Source organism: Polyergus mexicanus, unplaced genomic scaffold (genome assembly GCF_030449975.1).
Source record: "Polyergus mexicanus isolate NDT 795.1 unplaced genomic scaffold, iyPolMexi1.0 SCAF_24, whole genome shotgun sequence".
Classification (NCBI taxonomy): Eukaryota; Metazoa; Arthropoda; class Insecta; order Hymenoptera; family Formicidae; genus Polyergus; species Polyergus mexicanus.
Genome location: NW_027223344.1, coordinates 1,919,621 through 1,939,414, shown reverse-complemented (window position 1 = coordinate 1,939,414; position 19,794 = coordinate 1,919,621). Strand labels below are relative to the sequence as shown.

The window sequence follows — 19,794 nt, the reverse complement described above, 5'->3', positions numbered from 1 at the left end:
AAGCAGTGGTATCAAGCAGTGGTATCAACGCAGAGTACTAAAGAAAAACGTTATGTCTGTACCAACGTTCGTGGACCTACAAGGATTCTTCGTCGGGATGAAATTTGTCGTAAAGGAGATGGCGGTGCTGAGAAAGGGGACCGTTCTGGTGCATTACATTTTTACATACCCCCTACCATGGAATCTCCTCACAAAATCCGACAAATCGTGCGTTTCCTGGCTGATCGCAAATCACCATGGATTATGATGGGAAGACGGAAACGTGCCGTACAGCATGGCTAAACGCTTGATTACATCAGCCGTGCTTGGAACAGAAGAGGATGACGAGACGTCGACTCTTGTGTACGTCAAGGGATGCCAGAAACGGGAATGGCTGGTGGATTTGCTCGAGAATCTTGCGAGAGAAAATTTAATCATCGAGACTTTGGATGCTGATTACGAAGATATTGAATCTTTAAATAATCTAGATGTTACTAATACTATACGATGCGGAAAACATGTTAAGAATTGCGCATTACAGAATGTATTAAAAATATTTAACTGGTGGTTGCAATACCAAAAAAAATTGCAATATTTTTATAAATAAAATGTGTAAACGTATTTGTTTTTTATTTCTTATTCTCCCCACTCCTTTCCTCGCGAGTCGTTTCTAAGAATTCCTTTTAACGTCGGCCGTTTCCCCTTCCCACTCCTTTCCTCGCGAGTCGTTTCTAAGAATTCCTTTAACGTTGGCCGTTTCCCCTTCTCCTAAATTTTCAGAGCAATAATCTCCCATCGCATCATACGTTGACCGTTTCTCCTTCTCCTAAATTTTCAGAGCAATAATATCCCATCGCATCATACGTTAACCGTTTCCCCTTCTCCTAAATTTTCAGAGCAATAATATCCCACCACATCATACTTTTGAAAAATAAGCGTCACGTATATTCGATTAATTTTTTATACGATCAGTGTCGCGTCAACTGCTAATACCAACGGTTCACTTCTCATAACCGAGAGACAAAATGTACTCCGCTGAAGGAAGCACCAGCAACGGTTGCAAACGCGCGAATTACTACGTTCCACGAAACGAAATTAAACCGTGCAAGAAACCACGAGATGAAATTAAGCCGTACAAGAAATCACTTGATTTGTAAGTATCACAAATGTTTTATATATATTTTTCATATATTTTTTCATATATGTTTTTTTCTATGCTATTTCATATTTTTTGTATTTTTCAGATGCGGTAAACCACGTATTTTGGTACGCAGATTTGCTTTGACGCGCACTGCTTATAAATACTTGGATATTGGAATCAGCGTTGGAATAACATCTTACGTGGAACTGCATCTGGGCGATAACCGAGGCAACCGAATCGTTTTGTCTATCGATACATGGGAATCGCTAATGCTGAAACGAGCGGACGTTGAACAATTTGTACAAGCGCCTAATCATGCACCGATATGGATTAACGATTTAACAATTGAGATTGTTAAAATAAGTGATGCGAGTGTTGTCAAACTTACGTTACGCGATTCTTGCTTGTACATGAAACCATCAACTATATTTTTCTTATTCGAACTCGAACACTGTGTTAATCACGAATATTTGAAGCTGTGCGAGAATCTAGAAGCTGTAAATGAGAGTTTTGATCAATTTGTTCGGAGTTTGCAAAATAGTATGTTTGGCGCCGAGAGAGATTCTGCGGTTAAAATCTTGCGCGAAGTCTATGATAAAACATCTATCATAGATTGCGAACTATTAGCTTATGTTGTGGATGAAATTTTGTCTGAAACCTTGAGACGGGGTAATGTATGGTAATATAAATAAATAAATAAATGTGTTAAAAAATGAAAAAAAATGATTATGTATTTCTTTCGCTTCCCTTCCTTGCATATTCTCCGTACAAACCGCGCGCGATCTTAAGGTACGATGCAGTAATGCGTGGGAGAAGGACGGCGCGAGGCGTTCGCATGAGCGCGGGAAAGGGATAGCGTTCGTAAGTCGGTGCGATAAGTATAGCGTTCGTAAGACGGTGAGTATGAGGGAGATAGCGCGAGGCGATCGCATGCACGCGGGAATTCTATGGCGTGCGAGAAAGATAGCGCGAGGTATGCGCGTGGGAAAAGGAAAGAAGAAGGTGCAGAAATAATCATTTTATTATATATATAATAATGTTTATTTTAAAAACGTGTGTATAATACAAATTGTGTGTGTGTGTGTGTGTGAAATATAAAATATAAAGTATAAAATATAAAATATAATATATAAAAAATAATAAAAAATAATAAAAATAATAAAAATAATAATAAAATAAATAATATAATAAGGATAATATAATAATATAATAAGGATAAAAAATATAAATATAATAAGGATAAATACAATAAAATATAATATACGGATAAAATAAAAATAAAATATAATATACGGATAAAAATATAATATAATATACGGATAAAAATAAAATATAAGGCGGTGCTCCATCTGAAACAGAAAAAATACGTCTTATTAAAATATCTAGTTTGAACGTTCTAAAATTTTAAAAATAGATACGATTAATTTTACGACCTCTTACTCGGAGGCTCGTCCCCACGGTTTTTCCACCACGTCTTCCTCGTATGGCTCGAGCCAAAACAAACATCTTAACATTAAATAGAGGTCGTCGGGGTCGTTGTCTTCCCATATATCCTCACGCAAATCGCGCTTGTGCCGCCGCAACATTCGAATCATTTGTCTGTCTTCAATATTTATAAATCCAGGAATCTGGATCTCGCGAGTAAAGTCGTACTATAAATCAAAATTATATTGTAATATATTACAAATAATTAATATATTACAAGTGATTAATATGACATAAAATAAAATATGCTACTTACTCTTTGGAACACCACTAAATTTAATAGGGCTCTCAACAGCCCTATCGCTACATCCTCCGCCCACCATGCCGCGTTCCACAGCCCGCGGCGCAACACTATTTCCATTAATAATGGCATTTTTTTTAAATTCTCTTCAAAATTAATACACTTCTCACTTCTAACTGACGTTCACTCTGCTAACTCTGACGATACTATCCTGTCGCATCGAAAAAATCCAGATCTGCTGCGGTAATGTTTACCTTCGTTCTTCATTGTATATTTTTCATCTATCGCGTTGGTTTTATTTTGTTTATAATAAATTATAGCAGCCGGACATCGGCGCTACAGTGTGAGATGAGACGATATTTGTTTATAATGTTTATAAATTCTCGAGCAGTCGGAAATCGGCGCTCGCCTTTGTAATACACTCCGCCGATTATGCTCCCGCGATAAGCATTCCCCGCCCGCCTGACGTCAGTCCTCCGCGCCGCCAAAATCCCCCTCCGCCCGCGTGACGTCATGCCCCCTCGCCCGCGCGGTTTCCCCTCGCCCCGCATTCCCCTCGGAGAACCTGAGTTAGAACCCGCATATAATAACTACTAAAGCTTATGCAATTTCTCTCTGTTTCTCTCTCTCCACTGAATCCAAAAATTATATCCAGAACTAAAAATATTTACTACAGAATTAATAACTTTAAAAGATAAAATTGCTAAAGACGCAGAAATAGAAAAGCATCTATTTTTACTTAATTACTTATTTTTATCATTTATTTTTATTAACAACTATATTTACTTAATTACTTACTTTTGTCATTTGCTTTTATATCTTTTGATGGATTTCTAGTATCTTCAACTACACTAAACATTTTGCGATATAGGTGCTCTTTTACTACATATTTAGCAATTTTATCCTTTAAGATCATTAATTCTGTAATAAATATCTTCATTTCTAGATATAATTTTTGAATTTAGTGGAGAGAGAGGAAAAGATTGCATAAGCTTTTGCACATTCCCCTTTGTGTCTCAATATTATTCCTATACGTACAATATATATACACATTGTATATATATATATATCGTATCAGGAATACGTCATTTTAAGGATGGAAGGTTGTTCTGAAACACCCTGTATATATATATATATATATATATATACTCTCTCTCTCACTATCTGTCTCTTCCTTCCTTTTACGCACACACTCCACCATACACACATCGCGTGTAGCAATCAGCTGATCGCAGCATCCGATGAGCGGCGATTCGGAACAACTTTCGCTAAAGTGACGTTATTTTAAATACGTATTCCTGACGTAATTTTAAGACATTTTCTTCTTTACCAAAATTTTATTTAAAGCATAATTTTATGTTATAAGGTAAAATAGTTAGCGACTCATGCGGTGGTAATCACGCATCGGACGGTCAGCTGCGGCGCGTTGCGCTGCTCCTGCCTGCCTTCTGTACTCGACGCATGATTTGCTAACTATTTTTGCTTATAACTCAAAAATTACGCTTCAATTCAAATATTGGTAAAGGAAAAATCGTCTTAGAATCGTATCAGGAATACGTCATTTTAAGGATGGAAGGTTGTTCTGAAACACCCTGTATATACACATATACATATTTGCATTGTTCCTATAATACGCATAATATATATAGACACATATTTGAATTTTCTACATATAAAATATAAATCAAAAATATATAAAACTTATTTAAATAAAAATTAAAGATAGTAAATAAAAAGAAAATTAGGATTTTTGCAATTTTCTAAGTACTGCTTTAACATTTTATAGTTGGCACCTTCATGTTTCACATTTTTTAGAACTGCACTGTAAGCTTCTGTTTTAATCAACTGCCAAGTTATTATACACTTTTATATGTTCCTATAATAAAATCTGCAATTTAGTATCATTAATCAATTCTTCCTCCTTATTTTGATTCATATTTGAATTACTTTTTGTTGATGACAGATATTCTAATGTTCTCTGATAACATTATATTGCAAAAGGCAGCTCTATCCAAATAAAGCATCAATTTTCACGTTTCTCATTGTTTTCAAAAATAAGTTTAACGATTATATCAAAAAAAGTTAAATAGATTAACAATAAGTTTTGTCCCTAGAGAATTTAATTTAAGAAAATAAATAACTTTTATTATATAATTTATAAACAAAATTATTTTATTTCTCTTCATTGACTAATACTTTACATGTCTATTTCAGGCTCTAATTGTGATGCTTTCAATTCAACTGTATATATATATATATATACAGGGTGATTCAAAACAACCTTCTGTCCTTACAATGTCATATACTTGACTCAATTCTAAAACAATTTTTCCTTTGCCAAAATTTTTTCCGAGGCTTAGTTTTTAAGGAGTCTTTATAAAAAATAGTTATCCCAGAGGCGATCTATCCGTGTGCTGGTGAATATAAAAAATATATTTAATATCAGATGCGGTTTGCATGAGCGCTATGGTTATTAAAAAATATTTATCCCAGAGGCGATCTATCCGTGTGCTGGTGAACATAAAAAATATTTAATACCAGATGCGGTTTGCATGAGCGCTATGGTTATTAAAAAATATTTATCCCAGAGAGCGATCTATCCGTGCTGGTTGTTTTGAAAAATATTTGATACCAGATGCAGTTTGCATGGGCGTTCTGGTTATTACAAAATATTTGATCCCAGAGGCGATTTATTCGTGTGCTCGTTGTTTTGAAAAATATTTTATACCAGATGCGGTTTGATGGGCGTTCTGGTTTATTGAAAATATGGCATTTATGTTGTCAAAATATGATCTATTTTGCCATAATTAATTTTCAGTAATAGTTATGTAAGATTTTATAAACAAAGGACTGTACTTATTTTTCAGAGGTTTTACTTTTTTAAGTATTATTAGAAATCATTTATAATTGTTTAAAATGATATAATAAATGTGGCATATCTTTTTTGGAGCAAGATTGTACAAAATTATACTAATTCATTAATTTTTTTGCAGGCGACAGTTAGTAAAGGTAACGCAAGTAAAAAAGAGCACAGAGCTTACAAAAGGTACTAATGACGAATCCGTTGATTTTAATAAATCAATGAAATCCTTTCCTGACACAAATTCGGAAATTAGTACCCACGTAATGCAGTGCCTGAAAGTTACATCAAATACAGGTACATTAAATCAGAATGTTGACAATTGCGATGATAACAATACTCTTGTTATCGATAATAAAGCTCTTCTAGAAACTTCTTGTATCCAAGAAAGTTTGCCTGAAGGCCGTCGCATTGTCGACATTGCTTTTATGTGGAATGAAATCCATAGAAAATTTAATAACCATGCGCGAGGAATAGAGTGTGTTCAAGATTGAAACGTTGAATTTAATCAATAAATTTAAACTATAAATTATAGATAATCAATAAATTTAAACTATAAACTATAAATCAACCGATAAATCTGAACGGTAAGAGCCGAAATCAAAACACGAGCGAGAGTAAACACCGTCGATCAGCCGATCAGCGCGTGATCGCGTGATATTCAAATTGAAAAACTGTGATAAACAGCTGGATCTCGAAGGTTCGACATCGAAAAAATCCTGTTATTCCCATCGGCAGGGCGCGAGTTTCCGCGGTCTGTCGATTTAGTCTGCCTGTAACGACGTTTCGAGCCAGTCGACGCACGAGCGGTGAGTGGGGGGCAATAGGCGTGAGTCACGGAATCGGGCCGAAATGTGCAAGTAAATCCCAGCTTTAGATTATCAATTTCTAACTGTAAAAGTTTTAATTGTTCTTCCAACTTAGCAATTTCAGAATTTTCAAAATCTGTTTGTGTTCCAATATTTTTTGTGCTGAAAAGTAAAATTTCTATTATTTTTTTCTACTTCTATCCATTTTTTTTGGCTTATCTGGATAAATTTTCAGCTTTTCTTGTTCTCTTCATTTTACTTGCACCGAAGTCGTTAATCCGATTCTGTTTCGGTGCGCATCGAATTTAACGTACTGTTTCCACTGGAAGTAGAATAGAAGCGAGAAAGATCGATATTTCAGTAGAGCCAACTTAACTTTTGCTTGTGAATGTATATAAACATAATCCTTGACAATTTTCTTGTTAATGTTCCGTTTTGATGATTAATACGAACAAACGATAACTGTTACGAACATCGATATATAGATTATATATCGATTATATATTGATGGTTATAAAATAATGAAAAATAAAGTTGGCACCATTTAATCTCAACTATTTCCACCGACTAAATTTCGTGTCAATTCGCTGCCACTCCGACAAAGCTTGTAGATCGAAATGGGAGTGAAATGAACGCGGTCAGTCGTGTTTTCATCGACTTAAATTTGGTTCTACGCCGCACTAGATGCGAATTAATACTTCGGTGGAAACTAGACCAGTAATGTCAGTTTTGAGATGCTGTGGCAGCGTCTCGATACTCGAAATTGGCATTACTAATGGAACTTCGATTAAGGTTACGGTCGAGAAGACTAAGAGAACCGCGTGTGTGCTTTCCACGTGCTACCGGCGAAAGTTCGAGAACGATCCGCATCGTGCTCTCTCTCTCGCTTTCAGATTTCCGTCGCATTCGCCAATTCGTGCGTGTTCGGCGACGCTCGGACGGAATCGGACGCTCGGCAACGGATCTCCGCGACACGTAGGGCGTTCTCTCTCGCTCCCGTGGCCACGCTGTGCCTTGGCTCGCCCTTTTTCGACGGCCATCTTGTGAGTCTCGTGCGCGGGATACGGACCTCTCTTTCTCACCCTCGGAGACGCACGGCTCATCAGACACTCTCTCTTCAGAAATTTAATCAATTGGAAATCATCGGGGACAAAACAAGCATAATTCATTATGTCCAATTTCGAAGCGAAAATCTCTCTGCAACTGAATCGGTACACTTACATCAAATTGGTGGCTCTCGAGTGTAAGGAACCGACGTTCCCCACTCTTCAACTGCTCAACGTTGCCTGCAACGCATACTACGGCGCCTTTCAACGGATCCGACCTATCAGAATCTGTACTCATCATTCATTCGGGAGTACGAAGAGCTTCAGCACATGGTCAAGGTTACCCCTTCCACTCCAGAACCATCACCGGTGTTCCACCTTCCTCACCATAGAGTCCTTAAGGAGGACAGTATCACCACAAAATTAAGAGTGGTGTTCAACGAATCCAGCTTCACCAGTACGGGATCTTCCCTCAACGACATTCTGCACACGGGTGCGAACCTCCAACCAGACATCTCAGATATCTTACTCTGGGTGCGACGACACCGGTATATCTTCATCACGGATATCACCAAGATGTTCCGCCAAATTCAGGTTCATCCAGACGATTGGGATCTTTAACGGATCCTCTGGGTCGACGATCAGCTCAACATCATTCCGTATCAACTCACGACGGTCACGTATGGCGCCCGATCAGCTCCCTTCTTAGTTGTTCGCGTCCTCCTGCAACTTGTCGAAGACGAAGGTAGAAACTACCCCCTGGCGGCCCCCCCTCTCCTCAAGGGCAGGTACGTGGACGACATCTGTGGTGGCGCTGACACTCTTCCGGAGCTGACCTCTATTGCTCACCAACTGGTAAACCTCTGCAAGGCGGGCGGCTTTCTTCTGGCGAAGTGGCAGAGTAATCATCCGGAGCTAGGGCAGAGTAATCATCCAGGCTCTCCCTATGGACGGCACCGCAGTAGAGCCTCACTCGTTTCATAACACTCGGGGCAAGATTTTGGGACTCACACGGCAGCCTCACTCGGATCTATTCGTCTTCCAGAGCAAGGTCTCCAACCGGCCCGTTATCACCAAACGGACTATACTCTCAGAAGTAGCGCAACTATTTATCTCCGGTAATCATCAGAGCGAAGACGCTCCTCCAGGAACTGTGGCTGGAGAAGATCGGCTGGGATGACTGTCTCTCGCCGCAACTTCGACATCGGTGGACGCACTTCCGTTCAGAGTTGACTGACCTGATTTTCATCACGATTCCTCGGTGGATGTCTCTCACGCCGTCAGCCATGGTCGAGCTTCATGGACTCTCGGATGCTTCGCAACTTGCCATGGCGGCTGCAGTTTACATCAAGGTCACCCCTCACATGACAGAGCCAATCATCACACTGGTGTGCGCCAAAACCAAGGTCGCACCTCTCAAAAGGCTCACCATTCCCCGGCTGGAACTCACGGCGGCGATTCTACTCTCTCGTCTCATCAGCTATGTTCAACGAACCCTAGAACTCGCGGAGATACCAATCTACCTATGGACGGACTCATCAGTATCGCTCATCTGGATCAACAGTCATCCCTCTCGCTGGAAAGACTTCGTTCGGAATCGAGTGGTGGCAATTCAAGAACGCGTACCTCAGGGCCATTGGCGGTTTATTTCCGGCAAGGAGAACCGAGCAAACTGTGCTTCTCGCGGTCTCTCTTCCGCGCAACTTTCTCGGCATCATCTTTGGTGGAATGGTCCCTCGTGGTTAGTACAGTCTCCTCAACATTGGCCAAGAATGGTATCACAGCTAGATTCGGCGGCGACTCTTGAGGAGCGGCCCGGTCTTCTTCTCACCTCCTCAACAGTAAGGCAACACCACCTCTGGGAGCTCCTCTATCGTTACTCATCACTCACACGGCTTCTTCGGATTACGGCTCACTGTCAACAGTGTTGCGCGATCCTCAAAGGTATACCACAGTCCTCTCTGGCCACACCTCTCACACCTGCAGATCTGGAAGTTTCACGAATATATTGGATTCGGTCAGTTCAATCGGCATACTTCTCATCGGAACTGACAACCATCTCAAGCGGAGCATTTTTGTCAAGGTCTCATCCTCTCGCCAAGTTTACGGCCTTCATCGACCATTCGGGCATCCTCAGAGTCGGAGGCCGACTCTGGCATTCTCAATTGGACTCTGAATGCAAGCACCCAGCCATCTTGCCACGGGATTCATATCTGTCTCGACTCATTATATCGGACGCTCATCTAAGAACTCTTCACGGCGGAACTCAGGTAACCTTGACATATCTTCGCCAGGCTTACTGGATCGTTGGTGGCCGAGCTCCAGTAAGATCTCACATTCTCTGCTGCGTTCGGTGTGCTCGACAACGTGGCGTAAGGGCACAGCAACTCATGGGTCAACTGCCATCATCTCGCATTATGCTATCTCGTCCCTTCCTCAACACAGGGGTTGATTACGCCGGCCCCCTCACTCTCAAAACTTGGCGAGGACGAGGAGCTAAGTATCACAAGGGCTGGTTAGCCATCTTTGTTTGCTTCTCAACTTCGGCGGTTCATCTGGAGGCAGTGACAGACTACTCAATAGAAGGATTCATCGCAGCGTATCGGCGGTTGACGGGACGACGAGGTATCTGCCAAACTCTGTTTAGCAACTGTGGAACCAATTTTCTGGGGGCAGATACATCTCTTAAGCGGCTATTCAACGCTAGATCAAAGGAATTCTTGGAACTCGCTCAGCTACTGACCCATGACGGCACCACTTGGGTCTTCAATCCTCCGGCAGCTCCTCACTTCGGCGGTAAATGGGAGACCGCTGTGAAATCGGTCAAGCATCACTTACGACGGACTATAGGCGAGACTGCCTTAACCTACGAAGAACTTACAACTCTTCTAGTCCAAATCGAGGCAGTCCTCAACTCCAGGCCATTGTGCCCACTTTCAGATGATCCGGAAGTCCTAGCAGCCCTCACGCCTGGGCATTTCATCATCGGGGCAGCGCCAACTACAATTTCTGAGCCATCTCTCTCCTCAGTGCCCCTCACAAGGTTATCTCGGTGGGAGCTCATTCAGCAGCAATTCCAACATTTCTGGTCGCGTTGGTCAGTTGAATGTCTTCAACGTCAGCTTGCGATATCGAAATGGCATCATCCTTCCATGCAAATCAAGGTCGGTTCTCTTGTACTTCTCACGGATGAGAGATTCCCTCCATCAGAATGGCCTCTTGCTCGGGTCACACGGCTTTATCTTGGTTCGGACGGTCTCTGCAGAGTGATCACCCTTAAGACGGCCACAATAGAACTCAAGCGGCCTATCACCAAGTTGGCAGTGCTTCCGATGACACCAGATCAACCCTCACCTACGGAGCAATCAGCAACGGATCCGGCCTCACCATCACCAATAGCATAATTCTTCAACGCTATGTAGAAGGCGGGCGGAATGTGCAAAAATTCCTGACAAATCCGTATCATCCCAATGTGCCCATGTTTCAATTTCACTATTTCCAATTAAAGTTTGATCAGTATATTACTGCTCTACTGCATTTGCTGTCAACTGGTCAAGGAGTGGTGCTCGATCGCTCTTTCTACAGTGATTATGTATTTGCAAAAGCGATGACAAATGCTGGTTATATGCGTCCATAGGCATTGAAATTTTACACTGATATCGTAGATGTTGCAAAATTAATGATGTTGAGGCCTCATTTAATCGTTTACTTGGATGATGCGGTCAAGGTAATTTTATTTTGTTGTCGTGAATAATCAGATTTTTAATTCTCTTTTGTATAGTCCATATTTAAAATATTTGATGTTAATTTCTACTATGTTCAATATTTGCAGGAGAAAATAAAAAAACGGGGTATATCATATGAAGTCAATTCAAAGGTTCTCATATCAGAATATCTTCTAGATATCGAAAATATATATAAACGCGATTATCTGAACAATGCTATAACACATTTTCATGTATTAATCTATGATTGGACGAACGAAGGAGATGTTTCTACTATTGTCGAGGATATGGAATTGTTAAACTTTGATTACGATAAGAAAGATAAGAAAATGTCAGATTGGAGATTTGAAACTGTTCAGGAACTTCGAACTAAGAGACAAATTTATGCAAATAGATATTTCCTGCATATCGATTATATGAGAAACGAAAGCACAGTGCCAGAATTGCACTATACAGCAGAGTAAGATGAAGAAAGATATATGATGATGTTAACGGTACGTATATAGAATACAGGAGTTTTGTCTACACGATAAAAGTTCATCAACTATATATACCATATAAATTACCATTTAATCATAACACAGTAATAAATTATACATACAATAGCTTATAAGATAATAAATTGAATGTTAAAAGAAATATATTCAGAAATGTATTATATTATGAAAATTAAATTACAAAAAAAATTAACATTTAATATTTCCCACTTAAATTCATCATATGTAATCTTGTTACAGGTACCTGGAAATGAATATGCTCTCGGATTCAATGCTTCTATGAGAGATAAAAATATTCTGTAGAAAGCCGATCGAACTTCTTTTATTAGGACTATGAGAACCCATGCGCGCGAATTAGAAGTGATAGAAGAAGAAATGAAGAAACTTAAAGCCACTTCAATACAGTAAGAGAGTGGTATACTTAGGAAAAGTAAAAATTGTAAACATTAAATAAGGTAAAAATAAATTTAAACTGTAGTCAATAAATTAAGAAATATTGGCTCCGTTCATCCTTAATTTTTATCAAATTACCTCTATTTCATTACTACATTTTTGTAGCAATAATAATTATTAATATCTTCATAATTTTGAAATATAAAAAAAATCTATTCCCATAACTTTCTTTGACATAGTTAAAAAAGATCTACTTCAAATTTGTTAAAGATTTATAGCAGTGAAATACTATATTATATTTATAAGTTGTATGTTTTAATAATAATAACAACAGTAATAATAATCTCAATAATACACACATTTGAATAAATCTATTTCAAATTGTATGTTGTATGTATAAATTATCTTCTTTTTTTATGAATATATCATATAATATTAACATTTCAAAATATATTAATTTATATATTTACTGGCTCACATGAAACTTTTCAACATACATAGTACAAAGATTATATGTTACTTGAATATATTATACATATAACATATTATTTTTTTCTTTTTTTCTTCTCAAGACACATTTCTCAAAGTTTTACTACATTGAAGCTCAAATGACAAGTAATCGTTTTATGATTTATTAATCAATTTGGTGAAACTTGTGTAATGTAATAAATGTTAATATAATATTCACTTTTCAAGACAATTAATGACATATATGAGAGAGATAATATATATTAAAAAGAACAAAAACTGATCTGTACATACATCAGTATTAGGCAATATCTTAGGATGTAACATGGATGTGATATATACATATATATGTGTGTATATATTTTATATATATATATATATATATATATACAGGGTGTCCGACATGTAAGTAGCCAAACGAAAAGTGGAGATAGATCGGGTCAACCTGAAGCGAAAAGTCCTATACCATTTTGCTAAATTCGCAATAATTATTATGTTATTAATTAAAATGTCTGAGCCAATGAGCGCGTGGAAAGCGGTAGGCCGAAATCGATAGAAATGTAAAATGGCTTACTTGTTTATATCTCTTAGCGTCGAAAGTATCAGCTGAGCAAGAGAGGCGGAGTCACGCAGCGAGCGGCGAGCGACACCGCGCCGAAAAATAATTATCACGCATCGAGTGACGAGCGATGTCACCGCGCCGGAAAATAATTATCCTTTCGAATTGTTTTTTCGATGGCAAGACAATGATGCCCTATCATTTTCACACCACCTTGTAGATAACTATGCATACGAGAAGGAGGACGACATTTCGATTTTTTACATTAAATATTGAGAGTGGATTAGGCCTACAGGGGAAACTACTATAAAAAAGCGCACCAAGCTATCTACCGCAAGGTGGTGTGGAAATGATAGGACCCCAGTGAGCATTATTGAGAGGATGAGCTCTTTAAGAGGACTTTTTAAAGACTTAATTAAATTTTCTTAGAAATGATATCAGTAAGTTATCTTTTTTAAGATATCTTTCAGAAGAGCTCTTTATGATATCTCTTCATAGATATCTCTAAAATCTCTAGCAAGCGTGCTATTTTAGATATTTTACGAACGCCGCACACATGCGCAAGAAACGTACGTGTGAACTAGAGACCCTGTGCCTTGTGTTCTAGTGTGAAGTGTGAACTGCGTGTCATTACGTCCTTTAGATTTCAAAGAGATAATATCTTCAATATTAACGTTTTTAAGGTAATCTTTCTTTCTTAAATTATAAATATTATTAAATATGTATTTGAGCATAAAATAAATCAATATTTTCATATATATTTTTGTTATTTCTATATCCAACCTAAGAAGTTGGGTTATGTCTTCAAAAAGCATATGTTGCAAAATTATAAATTTTTTTTTATTTATAGTCTGGGCATTTTAAAACCTGTTTTAACATCAGAATCGGATAGGATTTAGGATGTCTAATATATATATAGACTACTATAAAAAAGAATTTTTATGATTGCAATATGTGTTTCTTGCAGATATAACCCAACTTCTCTGGTAAGCAGAGCAATATAGAAGCTGCAACATAGAATAAATATAATAAAATGCCAAAATTATTTTACTTTTCTGATTGAAATACACATTGTACCACTTCATCCTTGGTACATACATTATGAGTGTTTAATACATTTGCGATATGTATCACAAAAGTATAAGCGCTTAAAATTTCAAAGTAAGTTACTCTTAAGCTGGGTACTCACTATGACCTGCAACATGCAACGCAACAGTATAACTATCTAATGAGTACATTTAAATATCCAGATCAAGACGTACTCATTAGGCTGCAACTACTGTTGCATTGCATGTTGCAGGTCATAGTGAGTACTCAGCTTTAGAAAAGTTCAAGCTACAATTGTAATTACATATTTGTAAAAATTTATATTTATAGCTATAATCCTATAATTATTTGCTATATGGGTGCTATATTATATGATTGTAATTTTCTATTAATTTTTTGTACAGTATATAATATACTGAAAATAATAAAGAAGTTGTCATTATCGGTATGTTTGTTTTCTTATATTTTATTTATTATTGTATTTTTAAATATTTAGAATTATATATATATATATATATATATATATATATATACATATATATATACATATATATATACATATGTAAATATATATATATGTATATGTATATATGTATATACATTAGTATATAATACTTTTTAAATAAAATATAATGTATATTCAAAAACTAACCAATATTCTCTTCAGGTAATCTTGTTGCATTAATGAGTGCAAACAGAAATTCTTTCAATGAATACCTATAACAATATAGAATATGTAAATATATGAATATAAAAGAATAAAAAATTATGCAGTAATTTAACATACATGTGTTGTAATACAATGTACATATGACACAAGAAATGATTTTAAAATTGTGAAAAAATGACTGTTATCTTTTTATCGCAAAATTGCCTAAATAAAAGAAAACATGAATTATCTTCCCGAGATCAACAACGACTGCATTTCCGCAATGCGTTTGTCGCGATTCATATTATGTTTAACCCGTACTCTCTTCACTGTATGACCTTCCGCCAGTCTAGCAATATTTATTTCCTGATCGGTGATCAAGCTACTTAGATTATCTGCAAAAGTCGTATTATAAAATATATTTATGCAGTAGTGCACAAAAGACATAGTAATAATAAGTAATACGTACGGAGAAAATTCCAAATATTGGGATGAATTCCACCAAATTTGCGAAAAATTGCAAAATAGAAACTTTCTACAAAATTATTGGTCCGTATGGATGTACCAAAAACAGAGACTTTATCCTTTAAAGGAAGCCAAGTACGTCTCAAATAAGAAATAAATTGCAACACAGCGGGATATTGTGTCGATACCGTATCGACTTCTTCTTGAATTATTTGCATTCCTTGCTCGAACATATCAACCGGAGCCAACGGTAAAGCCATAGTGAGACCGAGAACCTTCCTTGGAGCTGCTGTTAATCTTAAGCTTTTCCAACGTCATAATACGGCCTACACAAAACATAATATTTAAATATAAACTAGCAAGCATGTAAATTGTGTGGAAAAATGTTCAAGATTATTAAATATTCAGCATTTTAGCTGTTATAGAAATTCTATACGTATTTGATTGAAATGAAACCAACAGCCGGTTAATCGTGCATCTGGGAAAATCTCCCTGGCAATTGTCATTGCCCCGCGTTCATAATCACTCATAACCGTACATTTGTCATAATCGTACATTTTGCAGTGCATTTGGACGCAGTTCTTTTACTTTCCGCCAAATTGCATTGTACACATCTGTCGTGCGTTTTTCACATAATGCAAAGAGAACAGCTATATCCTAAAATAAACAGACATACTAAATTAATAATGCGCTTGCACATCTAATTTTTATCAGAGATAACGCATGAACATTTTATTAACATATAAAAGTTTTATTAATATATAAAAGTTTTTTAACATTTTATTAACAAATCGAGAGATATTGAATTCATATACTATTTTTTTTCTCATATACAACTTACCGTATCCATATATCGGACGTGAATTGTGTATAATTGCGCGAAAAATGGCACTCTAGGAACTACCTGCACATAAAAGTGTAAATTTTTTCAAACAATTATATATTTTGACATATTTTACTTTATCTCTTTTCTTTTTTTTCTTTTTTGTTACAGATTATGCTACATGTTAAATAATAACAAATCACATTGCTCACTTTAAATGTACCATCCATATAAATTTCCGTAGTTGATACCAAAACATCCATAAGAGCGTCACTCGTAAATATTACTGCTCTATAACCGTCGTCAAAAAATATTGTTCCCTTAAAAATATGTTGAACAGCTTGATAATTCCTCAATGCCATGTCGAGTTCGACAATAGTTTGCGATGTTTCTGGTCTTCGATGTAATTGTTCCCTATTGAGAAGGTTTCTCACAGAGGAATAAGATACCTGTGCAGCCGCTATCGGATTTCTGTAAAAAGTAAATGTAAATAAAATTATATACACATATGCCAAAATTTTAAATATAATATGTTGCAAGATGCTAATAAAAAATAATCGTCCATTAATATTATTCTATTTTATATATTTCGTTTCTTAGATTTTTATAACAAAAGAATATTGAAATAATATTAAATTATAAATCGCAAAGCACATTCAGCGCACGAGTAAACTGAAATATGTACTTCCATACATTATTTCTTATTTATCACAAAAATATAATTCTTAATACATTTTTCAGCTGTCTAAATGGCAAACAATTTTGTAATTAAATGACATATCAGGATTGTTTCTTTATCTATAAAATTTGTTTGAAACAAAATTAATTTGTATTCAAATATAGCGTGAAATATTATAGAAATATTATATATTTAGAAATTATTATAGAAATATTATATATATTATAGAAATATTATATAAACTAAATAGGATTAAAACTGGTAATTGTATATATATTAATTGTTTAATATTATTGTAATTGTAATTGTTTAATATTATTTTAGCGTAATACCATAGTAAGAATAAATAATCTAAAATTTTTATCTAAATCTTTTAGGACAAAGAAATATCGATTTTATCTCTATGACATTACTATATTTCTTCTTTCTTACTTATCGTGGCCACATCCGATCTAAATGGATCGGTACAATCCGGCGAAAAATAAATTAGGAGTAACAAATGGAAATATTCCTCTAAAGAAGAGGAAGAAACTCAAAAATAAAGTCCAAAGGACACACGCGTAACGTGTCTAAATACATCCGTTCCCGTTTGTGGGCGGCAATGGACTCTCATTACAATATATATTAAAATATATAAAATATATTATATATATATTAAAATATATATGTTTTTTTTCTTACGCGAAATAAAAGAAAGTCTAGAATTTCTCTTTGTGATTTTATCTAGTTAAATGATAAAACATATATACATACATACATACATACATATATACATATATATATATATATATATATATATATATATTATTTTTATATTTTTATATTTTTATTTTTATTATCATTTTAATTATTTCTTATTATTTTAACACACACACACACGCACACACACACACACACACACACACACACACACACACACACACACATTTGTATATATATACACATTTTTTTAAATAAAATTATTATTATATTTTAAAAAATATCGGATTATTTCAGCACCTTCTTCTTTCCTTTTCCAACATGCATGCCTCGCGCTATTTCATCGGTACATGCCGAACGTCATCCTTTTCCAACACCAATGCGGACGCTATCCTTCTCCCTCGTGCCTGTGATCGCCTCCCGCTATCCTTCACGCACCGCCTCGCGTATGCTCTCTCTCTCGCACCGCCTCGCGCTATCCCTCTCTTACACATGGCGGACGCCTCGCGCTATCTCTGTCATACCTACTCGCGGCATCGTACCTTCGCGTTCCCTCTTCCCCGCGGCTCCCACGCCTACCCTTCCGCCGCGGTCCCCCCGCGTGACGTCATACCCTCCCGTGACGTCCCCCCCGTGACGTCATACCCCCCGCGCCGGTTTCCCCTCGCCTCTCACCCATCCTCAGAGGACCATGGCTTACAACCGGCCTAGCTATACTACTCTCATAGATGAAAATAGTCTGGTAGAAATAAAATGTCCTCTGTTAGCTGAGCATTTAACAGCGGAAGAGGTCATAAAGACGCTGCCTCAACTAAAAGGCATCTTTGAGAAAAATAATCCAGATAAAATGAATCGGAATCACCGATTTTTCTATCAAGTTCAAGGCCAGTTAAATATAACGAAGCGAGATTATTGTATTTTCGCTGTGTGGATGCCAAAAAGCTTGTAAATAATACGTGTAAATAGCAGGGTTGGGAAAGTTACTTTATAAAAGTAACTCGTTACCGTTACTGTTATTTTTTCTAAAAAGTAACTCGTTACCGTTACTCGTTACTAATTTTAAAAAGTAACTCGTTACCGTTACAGTTACTAAAAAGTAACGAGTCGTTACAATTTCCGTTACTTTTTTACAATACAAACTAATAATTTATTTTGAATTTATAAGAAAAACTTTTAAAAAATTGTAAGCAAGATTTCATTCAAGGTTTATTACAAAATAAATGATTAAATTTTATCGAAATTCTTTATTAATTTTTAATAAAATTTGTTGCTCCATATTATCATCATTTAAATGCTCTCTTTGTGGTGTTAATACAGAGCCACCGATGCAAAACATTTTTTATACAGATGCACTGCTTGGTAGAGCTGTATTATATTTAATAAAAAGTTTTTTAAGTTTTGGATAGTCGTTTAACATTTCTATATTACAATTATTTAATTTTAAAAACCGTTGCAATTCTTCTTGTTCAGATTCATTTTGCACCGTTTTTTGCTAAAAAATGAAAAAATCATCGTGATCGTCAGATTTTCCAGCTTTTGAAGAATTTTCAGTTGATCGGATTCCCAATAAATCCTCCAAGTAATTTTCAGCACGTTTTCTTTTTTCTCCGGTTAACCAGTTTAACTTAAATTTTGGATGTAAACATGCTGCTATTATTAATTCTTTTGTTTCAAATATTGTAAGAAATTTAAAATCAAATATAGTAAATTAAGCGACATTGTTTGTTTTATTGAAATTAATACTTTTGAATCAATAGTTTAAAATAAAATAATATTTTTCAATTAAATCCTTATTTAAAATTAAATAACATATGTATTAATCAAATTAATAAGTTACCTTTTATTTAAACCTTGCTGAATAGCTTCAACTAATGAATGGCAATCTATAAGGTCAGATTTATTGAGATTTTCTAATTTTCGTTGCAAGGTACTTAGAACTGGTAGTAAATGAGAGCTCTGCTTTTCCGAAAAGATAAAGCTCTCATTGGATATCGCGTGTCGCGTCATCGCACTGGTCTGCAAGAGCCATAAGTTGATCAATCACATTCAAGCATTTTTACAACATAATAAGAATGCTAATTGGTCGATTTGCTTACGGCTTTACGGTTAAGATAAAAATTTTATCACGCACAATAGCAAGAATAATATCTTAAATAAATCAAAAATTTGAAAAAAGTAACGATAAAAATAACTGTTAAATTCGTTACTCGTTACCGAAAAATGTAACGA

General features: G+C 36.0%; 2 pseudogenes; both read right to left on the bottom strand.

Annotated features, from left to right (window-relative positions):
- Positions 1-2,556: 2,556 nt before the first annotated feature.
- On the bottom strand, positions 2,557-7,859 carry LOC138942841 (peptidyl-prolyl cis-trans isomerase FKBP8-like; annotated as a pseudogene).
- A 7,286-nt stretch (positions 7,860-15,145) lies between these two features.
- Positions 15,146-18,102, bottom strand: LOC138942840 (uncharacterized; annotated as a pseudogene).
- Between the last annotated feature and the right edge of the window lie 1,692 nt (positions 18,103-19,794).